Genomic DNA, 11061 nt, shown 5'->3' with positions numbered 1-11061 from the left:
TACATGTCATTGGAAGTAGTATCAACTATTTTCTGGTGCCATTGCTCTCATATTACTATTATTACTGCTGTGTTACTTTTACTACTGCTCTCATATCTCTGCTACTTTCACATCACCCCTGTTGCTAGTGCTTTTCCAGGTGCAGCTGAATTGACAACTCAGTTGGTAAGACTTATAAGTATTCTTTACCTCCCGTTGTGTCGAATCAATAAATTTGGGTTTTACTTCCCTCGAAGACTGCCGCGATCCCCTATACTTGTGGGTTATCACGCCTCTCCGCTCTCCTCTCTCTATCTCTCTCTCTCTCTCTCTCTCTCTCTCTCTCTCTCTCTCTCTCTCTCTCTCATCCCTAGAACAAATCAATCTAATTGTGTGTTTGCTTGTTTCAATTTAACTAGAGCTGGGGTTCTTATTAGGATCTGCAGTCTGTGTGTGCTAGAAACAGATCAATAAAGTAGCTAATTGTTAGTTGAGAATTAGGGGAGCGTTTGTGTGTCTAAGTGCTTGAGGTTATAAATTGGCTAAAACGGCTATGTTTCTTAATCCCATCACATTTAGCCACCATTTCTCTAACTAAGTGTTCTTTTTGTTTGGAAATGTGTTGTTCCCTGACCAAGAGGAAATCTTAGACAATAGATCTACAATATTATTTAGTGAAGCTAGTGCAAAGTAATACACCATTACCAATCAGCTTCACCATGGAATAAGTATTCTTAATTCGAAAACTAGCTACACGCGGTCTGTGGCCTTGCGGTGGCTCGCCCGCAACCTGCCGCCTCCACCTCCACCACGGTTGTTGGATGTGCCGTCCCAGGACGCGTGGCAGGGGCAGATGGGCCAACCGGCACTTCAACAAGAAGCGCCACTGTTGTGCTGCTTGGCGTTGCAGCCACAGGCCCTGCCAGCCTACCTAGAGTACCCGGCTTGGCTGCAGCAGGGGCTATGGATGCCGCCCACGCTCGTTGCCCCCACTAGACGAAGACAGGAAGTAGGTGGCGATGCCGTCGATGCTAGCATAGGGTGCGACGGTCGTAGTTAATTATTTTCCTTTTTATTTCTATGTAAATTATTTTTGAAAGAATAAAAAAAATGAAAATTTCCAGGGTTTAGTATTTAAATTTAAATTGCATTTTCGCCCACCCTGCGCGTAAAGGCCACAAGCCATATCTTGTTTTAAAAAATAAATACTAATGACGCAACCCTACCATGCGCCACTGGTATGTGCACATGCCAGTGATGCATCAAACTCATGGGCCACTAGTATGTACACATAGACTTGAGGTGCAGATGTGGAGGAAAAGGATAAGATTGCTCTTCCATTAAGATTTTTATGGCCTTTTTTTTGTAAAGTGTGAGGGCTATGTTAGATTTGTTCTTTCTTTTACAATACTCTATATTTGTGATATGGGGTGGCCCGATCTTCTCAGTAAGCGACGGTGGTGATGATGATCACGGGGTGATTGCAGCGGAGGTAACTTGATGAAGTGGATGGTAACTTATATGACGCAACGAGATCTTTCGATTGGTCCCTGTCGCCAATGCAACAGCTCTCAACCCTGCAAGATATTCGCAACTCCACACACTTGCGCACGTAGCCTCCGACCACGAAGCGGTAAGTTGCAACCGTCTAATTCCCAATGGAACAGCAGATCACACAAGACTTTATCAGGATCTACACTATATCAAGCAATATGGTGTAGGGAATTCAATAGTTTTGCAGAGCAAACAACTAAGAACTAGGGTTTGTCTTAAACGTGGTCTAAAGCAACTTTGGGGGCGTCCTATGGACTAATATAGGCGTCCAGGACGACCTCAGGTCGAAAAAGTATGAAAATAACCGACCCAGAATAGATCTGGTTGAGACAGACTCGGAGTCGGCCGGTCGACCGGGTCTGGGACCGGCCGGTCCGGTTCAAACCGGGCCTGGCGCCGGGTGGTGACCGGGCGAGGCTCCCGGGCTTACTGGATAGTGCCCGGATGGCACAAGCGCCGCGGCCGGTTGAAACCGGACGGACCCGGCGCTGGATCCGGTTGGACCGGGCCTGGGACCGGATGGTCCGGCGGCATGGCCGGTCGGACCGGATCTGGCACCGGCCTGAACTTCAGCTTCCCCTCTCGCGCATTCCTCCCGCTCCTCCCTAGCGCGTCCATGGGATGTCTTCATGTCCAGCTCCATGTCCAGCTTCACGTCCATCTTCTGGTCCAGCTGCTCCTCTCCTCCTCGTGCGATGCTTGCTCCCTCCTCATACCTGATCATACATAAGTAATAGCACTTAGGCAGTATAAAGTTCTCATCAATCAAAGTATCGTTTAGGAACAAGTTCACCTCGTTGTTTAAGTAGCTTCGCACGAGCTCGTGTCATTGGTCCAATCCTAACTTCATTGGACTTGAGCTTCACAGCAGGATCATCTTCAACTTGCAATGACGGAGGTAGTAGTGAGGTAGGGATGTCCTCATCATCTCCCCCCCCCCTTCAAAAGGCGTCGACCTCGACGCTCCAAGGTCTTCTCCGTCATATGGTGTCAAATAAGCAACATTGAAAGAATTACTGACACCAAACTCATCAACTGGAAGATCTATTGAGTATGCATTATCATTGATCTTGGCAAACACTTTGTAAGGACCAGCACCACTTTGTAAGGAAACCTATCCTTGCGAAAATGTACCCAGACCATATCACCAGGCTTGAACAACATATCCTTACGCTTCTTATTCATCCTTGCAGCATTGCTCTTGCTTTTCTTCTCGATCAACTCTTTAGTCTTCACATGTATCTTCCGTACAAAATCTGCCCTCTTGGATGCCTCCATATTAGCTCTCTCATGGATGGGTAGAGGCAACAAATCAAGCGGAGTAATGGGTTTGAAACCATACACCACCTCAAAAGGACATAGCTCTGTGGTAGAATGTACCGCCCTGTTATAAGCAAACTCCACATGCAGCAAACATTCTTCCCACTCCTTCAGGTTCTTCTTGATCATGGATCTCAACAGTTGTGACAATGTTCTATTCACCACTTCAGTTTGACCATCAGTTTGAGGATGACAAGTAGTGCTTGAAAAGCAGCTTCGTCCCAGCTTTCTCCACAGCGTCTTCCGAAGTAGCTCATAAACTTCACGTCACGATCGAAACAATAGTCTTTGGGACTCCATGTAGACGTACAATCTCCCTGAAAAACAGGTTAGCAATATGCGACGCATCGTCGCTTTTGTGGCAGGCAATAAAGTGTGACATCTTAGAAAATCTATCCACTACCACAAATATAGAATCATGGCCTCTCTTAGTACGCGGCAAACCTAACACAAAATCCATACTAATATCTTCCCAAGGTGTAGTAGGTGCCGGTAAAGGAGTATACAAACCATGAGGCTTCAGCTTGGACTTGGACTTGTTGCAAGTAATGCACCTCTTCACATACCTGTCCACATCCCGCCTCATCTTTGGCCAATAAAAGTGGTCAGCTAGCATGATGTCAACACCCGGATTTTTAAGTCCAGATGCCTATTACATCATACATCGCAATCCCAGGAAGATTGTTTTTGCGAGACATAATAGTAAGTAGCATAGATTCATCATTTATTACAACACATACTTGTCTTACAACAATGGATCACATGATCCAATATTACACAAATAGATTGTTCAACATCACAAATAAGTAGCGGAAGCATAGTAGTAGTGGAATATCTATTCCACAGGAAACGCTTGACGTTAGAAGATGATCCTAGTTATCGTAGACGTCCTGTTGTCCGTCATCCTGATACTGTGGCTCCTCTTCATAGTCTGGCATTTGAATAGCCAGGGACACAGCCATGAGTACTTTAAAGTACTCGCAAACTAATACTAATGTAAATGCTTAACAACTTTAATAAAGGGTGCTAAGCTGTAGGTTTATTTGCGTAAAGCCATGTTTAGTTCATAAACATTTAGTAAAGACTCCTCATTTTAACTAACTAACTCAAGTGGGAACATTAGTGTCATTCCCACAATTCACTTGTGATTCAGGTCAAATCACCTTTCAATTCACCATTCCTTTTTAAGACAAAAGTTCTGACAACAGAATAGTATGGCCTTTTCAATCGTCCGTAACCGTGGACACGGCTATTCGAATAGGTTTAACACTCTGCAGAGCTTGTACTCTTGTGCCACAACTTTTGATTACATCCGGCGAGGATAACCCCGAATCATCGTAACTCAGTACGCGGATCATCAACCTTAACCTTTCACTTATATACCCTAGTATAGGCACCTCTCCCCATGAGCTTGGCCTCCCGGTGAAAACCAACTGTCAACCAGGGAACTGCACAGGGCTTGGGTCGTACATTCACCTCATATTCACATCATTTCAATCTTAACGGAGGCAGCCTCGGCATAACCCCTATGATGCTTGTTAGAGGGAACCCATACTAAGACACACAAACTTCCAGTTAAGCCCTACCCATAATCAGGTATTGTGGGGGTACTTGTATAATTGGAAAGGTATCGCATTCAAACCCAATCATCAGTTTTCACCAAAATTCACCAAGTCATTCATGTCACCTTCATCTTCAAAACCTTTCAAAGTCATTTCACATGTTCCCATCTAGAGTAGTCAATTTTATTTAGTTAGCACTAGCCACTAATCATGATGGGTGCTATCTAGCTTTGATTTTCTCTAAGCTAAACTTGAGTGTTCTTATTCTACTCTAGACCAAGTGAATCATGAATCAAAAATAATCTTTGAAAGACAAAAAGCCAAAATAATTGCAAGGTAAAAACATGGGATAGGTTGATTAAACATAAAGTAAAGAGTGATGGTGCCTTGCTTTTATAGAGCTTTGCACATGGTGCTTTGCAAGAGTGTTAGCTTGCCTTGAGCAGAGTAGTGGTCAAAGATTTCCTCCTCCTCCTGGGAGTAGCCTTCCTCCTCTTGGTATTCCTCGTTACTAGCGTCTATATACGAATACGAGGTACACAATCACCAAACAAAACTTACATGCTAGACTAAAACACACCAAAGGTGCACACAAAATAATTCCAGCATCACATGATTCATGGTATGGTGAATTACTTGGTTTGTTCTTATTTAAGAGAAAAATAATTTCCTCTCATTATACTTATTAATTTGGTTTGCTATTTAAATCTTTAGAGAAAATAATTTCCTCTCATTAACTCCTATTAAGATTTAATATCCTCAAATAATAATCAGGTATGAAATATAAGTTGACCAAGTCAACATTTCATATCTATTATATGGGAGTATAATTTAAATGAGGTGCTACACCTCATGCAATTTAAGAATAACATATTAATGATTTAAAATCACTAATTAATGGAATAAGAGGTTCATTAGCTTAAGGTCATTACCTCTTATTGAATTACTTAGGATCAAGATTTAAATGAGGGAGGAGCCCTCATACTATTTAGAGAATTTGAATTATAAGTTTTAAATGCACTAGAAATGGCTCCATAGCCATTATTTTGATCTAGTCCATGATCATACAAACAACTTGGCTAGATTATTGCATAATCAATTAGACTACATCAATTTTGATTTATGAGAGTTGGAATCAACTCAAAATCAGCTATGGTTGAATTTTAAATAAAGTTTCAATTTGTAAAAGTTCCTTCCTTGTCATTTTTAGCATTTTAATTCTACTACGAAATTGGAGGTGGGACCAGTGGCATTTGTTAGATAATTTCATGGGCTTTCCAGAGATATGACGTTTGCTAAATTTGGTGCAGTAGTTTGAAAGTTATTCAAATTTGAAGTGGGCACCAGTATTTGAATTGAGTTGAAACTAATTAAACGAATTTGAAAATTTGGGACGCGCGGGAAAAGCCTACGGGCCCAAACGGATTCAAACAGCGAAGCACGGCCCAGCAAGCATCTGGTGCGAGTGGGCCGCCTAACGAGGTGGGGGCCACCCGTCAGTGGCTTTTAAACGCCGAAGCGGTACGAGCGAGGGGATCCATCGGATTAGAACAAGATCGGGCGGTCGTGGATCGTCATCGTCTCCGACGAGATCCCGACGTACTGGCGGCGAGCCTAGGGGGTCGGCGAGCGTACCAGGCCTCCGGCGGTCGATGGCGAGGTACGAGGCGGCGTTGGCGAGGGTGAGGAAGCTCCTGGTACAGGTGGCGGAGCTTGGGGAGGCTCCAGTCGATGGCGATGTTCTCCGGGCTCCGGCGGCGGTGATCTTGCAATTCCGGCGACCTCGACTATAATTGGACTAGCTACCAGTGTGAGAAGAACCAGTGAAGAGAGGGGAGTGAGATGGTGTGAAGGATGTGTGCTCGGGGCTCCTCTATTTATAGTGCCAAGGGGGGTGCCGTGGGTGCTGTGAGAGGGCATCGACGGCGCGGCGTCTCCGGCGTGCGAAAGGGCAAGGTGAGTACTGCAATCGAGGGGCGACGGCATAGCGGTGCTTGGCGTGCTGCTGGCGCTGCGAGAGGACGATGGGATCGCTCAGAAGCTTGTATTGAGTGCTGCGGTACCCGCGGTACTTTTCCGACGAGGACGACGGCGACAAGGCGGCCGCAGGTGCTCGAGCATGTCTACGTGGTAGAGGAGAGGGTGGCGGTGCTCGTCGCATCATAGGGATGCAGGGGGAGGACTGATACGTCTCAAACGTATCTATAATTTCTTATATTCCATGCTACTTTTATGATGATACTCACATGTTTTATACACACTTTATGTCATTATTATGCATTTTCTGGCACTAACCTATTGACGAGATGCCGAAGAGCCGATTCTTGTTTTCTGCTGTTTTTGGTTTCAGAAATCCTACAAAGGAAATATTCTCGGAATTGGACGAAATCAACGCTCAGGGTCTTATTTTTCCACGAAGCTTCCAGAAGACCGAAAGGGAAACGAAGTGGGGCGACGGGGCGCCGACACCACAGGGCCGCGCGGCCAGGGTGGGCCTCGCGCCGCCCTATGGTGTGGGGCCCCCGTCAGCCCTCCGACTCCGCCCTTCCGCCTACTTAAAGCCTTCGTCGCGAAAACCCCAGTACCAAGAGCCACGATACGGAAAACCTTCTAGAGACGCCGCCGCCGCCAATCCCATCTCGTGGGATTTAGGAGATCGCCTCCGGTACCCTGCCGGAGAGGGGAATCATCTCCCGGAGGTCTCTTCATCACCATGATCGCCTCCGGATCGATGTGTGAGTAGTTCACCCCTGGACTATGGGTCCATAGCAGTAGCTAGATGGTTGTCTTCTCCTCATTGTGCTATCATGTTAGATCTTGTGAGCTGCCTATCATGATCAAGATCATCTATTTGTAACGCTACATGTTGTGTTTGTTGGGATCGGATGAATGTGGAATACTATGTCAAGTTGATTATCAATCTATCATATATGTGTTGTTTATGTTCTTGCATGCTCTCCGTTGCTAGTAGAGGCTCTGGCCAAGTTGATACTTGTGACTCCAAGAGGGAGTATTTATGCTCGATAGTGGGTTCATGCCTCCATTGAATGCGGGACGATGGCGAGAAAGTTCTAAGGTTGTGGATGTCTTTGTTGCCACTAGGGATAAAACATCAATGCTTTGTCTAAGGATATTTGTGTTGATTACATTACGCACCATACTTAATTCAATTGTCTGTTGTTTGCAACTTAATAGAGGAAGGGGTTCGGATGATAACCTGAAGGTGGACTTTTTAGGCATAGATGCATGTTGGATAGCGGTCTATGTACTTTGTCGTAATGCCACGATTAAATCTCATAGTACTCATCGTGATATATGTATGTGCATTGTTATGCCTTCTTTATTTGTCAATTGCCCAAGCTGTAATTTGTTCACCCAACATGCCATTTATCTTATGGGAGAGACACCACTAGTGAGCTGTGGACCCCGGTCCATTCTTTACATCTGAAATACAATCTACTTGCAATACTTGTTCTTTCTTGTTCTTCGCAAACAAACATCATCTTCCACACTATACATCTAATCCTTTATTTACAGCAAGCGGTGAGATTGACAACCTCACTGTTACGTTGGCGCAAAGTACTTTGATTGTGTTGTGCAGGTTCCACGTTGGCGCTGGAATCCCTGGTGTTGGGCCGCACTACACTCCGCCACCAACAACCTTCACGTGTTCCTTGACTCCTACTGGTTCGATAACCTTGGTTTCTTGCGAGGAAAACTTGTCGTTGTACGCATCACACCTTCCTCTTGGGGTTCCCAACGGACGTGTGTCTTACACGCCATCAAGCAGCTTTTACGGCGCCGTTGCTGGGGAGATCAAGACACGCTGCAAGGGGAGTCTCTCACATCCAATCTCTTTACTTTGTTTTTGTCTTGCTTTACTTTATTTTATTTACTGCTTTGTTTGTTCTTTATATCAAAAATACAAAAAAATTAGTTGCTAGATTTACTTTATTTACTGTCTTGTTTGCATTCTCTATATTAAGAACACAAAAAAATTAGTTACTTGCATTTGCTTTATTTACCTTTTGTTTATTTCATCATGTTTCCTCCTAAGTACACTCTAAAAGACATACCAGTAGGACGAGGGTCTATCATTGGAAGAGATAATATAGAAGATTTTTTCACTCATGTTAGTACAGCTGAAGATTTTGAAGATAGACACTTGGTAGAACTTGCTCCTACTTATGAAATTGCTGCTGCTTCTTTAGTACACATGTTGGAAACTAGATTTGTTAATCTCAATCCTATAATTCAACACATGTTTCTTACACTCTGTGATATGGAGGAAGGAGAAAAGAAAGATTTTGTCTTAGAAACCCTTCTTAAAGAATTTGGTGATGTAGCAAGAGAGGCTAGAAAAGTCTTTATTAAATATAAGATGCTTGGCTCTTATACCAACTTTGCTAGTACCCTTGAAAAAATGGAAAAATATAGATTAAAATACACTAATAAAGTTAATTGTGAAGGGGAGATTAAGACATCAATACCTTGCAAGCTCCTAGGAATGCATGAAGCTCTAGAAAATAACTATGGTTGGCTTGTTCCTGAAAATTTGTTTGATGAGAATAGCAAGCCTAAGAGTAATGAAAAAGGAGCCTCTGAAACTTACATAGATAAGATACAATGCATAGTTGAGAAAACTCCAAACCCCTCTGTTGATGCTTCATCTCTCGATAATACTTGATTCACACTTTCTGCGCCTAGCTGAAAGGCGTTAAAGAAAAGCGCTTATGGGAGACAACCCATTATTTTATTCCTGCACTTTTGTTTTATATTTGAGTCATGGAAGTTGTTACTACTGTAGCAACATCTCCTTATCTTTATTTTATTGCATTGTTGTGCCAAGTAAAGTCTTTGATAGTAAAGTTAATACTAGATTTGGATTACTGCGCAGAAACAGATTTCTTACTGTCACGAAATTGAGCAGCCCCTTCTGTAGGAAATTTAGAAAAATCTGCCAATTTACGTGCGTGATCCTCAGATATGTACGCAACTTTCATTCAATTTGGGAATTTTCATCTGAGCAAGTTAAGTGCCCCAGAAAAATTCGTCTTTACGGACTGTTCTGTTTTGACAGATTCTGCCTTTTATTTCGCATTGCCTGTTTTGCTATGTTTGATGGATTTCTTTGTTCCATTAACTTTCATTAGCTTTGTGCAATGTCTAGAAGGGTTAAAAATGCTTATGTCACCTCTTAATATATGAATTTTCAATTATGCACTAACCCTCTAATGAGTTTGTTTTGAGTTTGGTGTGGAGGAAGTTTTCAAGGGTCAAGAGAGGAGGATGATACAATATGATCAAGAAGAGTGAAAAGTCTAAGCTTGGGGATGCCCCGTGGTTCATCCCTGCATATTTTAAGAAGACTCAAGCATCTAATCTTGGGGATGCCCAAGGCATCCCTTCTTCATCGATAACTTATCAGGTCACCTCTAGTGAAACTATATTTTTATTCCGTCACATCTTATGTGCTTTACTTGGAGCGTCTGTTTGTTTTTGTTTTTGTTTTTGTTTGAATAAAATCGGATCCTAGCATTCCTTGTTTGGGAGAGAGACACGCTCCGTTGTTTCGTATGAACACATATGTTCTTAGCTTTATTTTTAATGTTCATGGCGAAGGTTGAAGCTGCTTCGTTCATTGTTATATGGTTGGAAACAGAAAATGCTTCATGTGGTAATTGGTATAATGTCTTGAATAATTTGATACTTGGCAATTGTTGTGCTCATATAGATCATGTTTAAGCTCTTGCATCATGTACTTTTGTTATCACCAGAATTTGACCGGGTCAGAGGTGGGCCGCAATTGGAGATGGGCTTGAAGAATATACATAGAAGAAATACATGAATCGGCCTTGTGTACCAAGTTTGGGCTAATTGCCCGTGTATCTGTACCATAGTAGGATACGTGTCGGTTAGAAGTTAGAGTTTAACCCGTGCACGGGTAGGTGCACGCCTGAATTAGAAAGTCCCCGGACTATAAATATGTATCTAGGGTTTATGGAATAAACAACAACCAACGTTCAACACAAACCAATCTCGGCGCATCGCCAACTCCCCCATCTCGAGGGTTTCTTCCGGGTAAGCACCATGCTGCCTAGATCGCATCTTGCGATCTAGGCGGCCTACGTTATTCGTCCTCCATGCGTTGCTCGTACTGAAGCCTTTTTGATGGCGAGCAACATAGTTATCATAGGTGTTAGGGTTAGCATTGTTCTTCGTATCATATGCTATCGTCGTACAACCCTTAGGCATCTAGCCGCCCTTACGCCTGTCACGGGTGTAAGGCGGCACCCGCTTGATCATTATTTAGTAGATCCGATCCGTTATGATTGCTCCTTGTTCTTCAAGGATTAGTTTAATATCTGCATTGTTAGGCCTTACAAAGGGTTGGAGGATCCAGCGGCGTGTAGGGTGTCGTTTGCTAGCCCTAGACGGGACGTTCGGGGATCAACCTCGTGTTGGTTTTTAGGCCCTGTCTAGGATCGGCTTACGATCACCGTACGCGAGCGCGAGGCCCAATCACGAGTAGGATGTTCCGATTGTGCGGTGAAAACCCCAAATCGTAGTAGGTCGCTTTAGCTTTATCTTGATCAAGCAGGACCACCATCCGATCGTACACCTCGTACGCATCATGGGTGGATCG

Source organism: Lolium rigidum, chromosome 6 (assembly GCF_022539505.1).
Source record: "Lolium rigidum isolate FL_2022 chromosome 6, APGP_CSIRO_Lrig_0.1, whole genome shotgun sequence".
NCBI classification, from domain to species: Eukaryota; Viridiplantae; Streptophyta; class Magnoliopsida; order Poales; family Poaceae; genus Lolium; species Lolium rigidum.
This window is presented reverse-complemented; position numbering follows the sequence as displayed.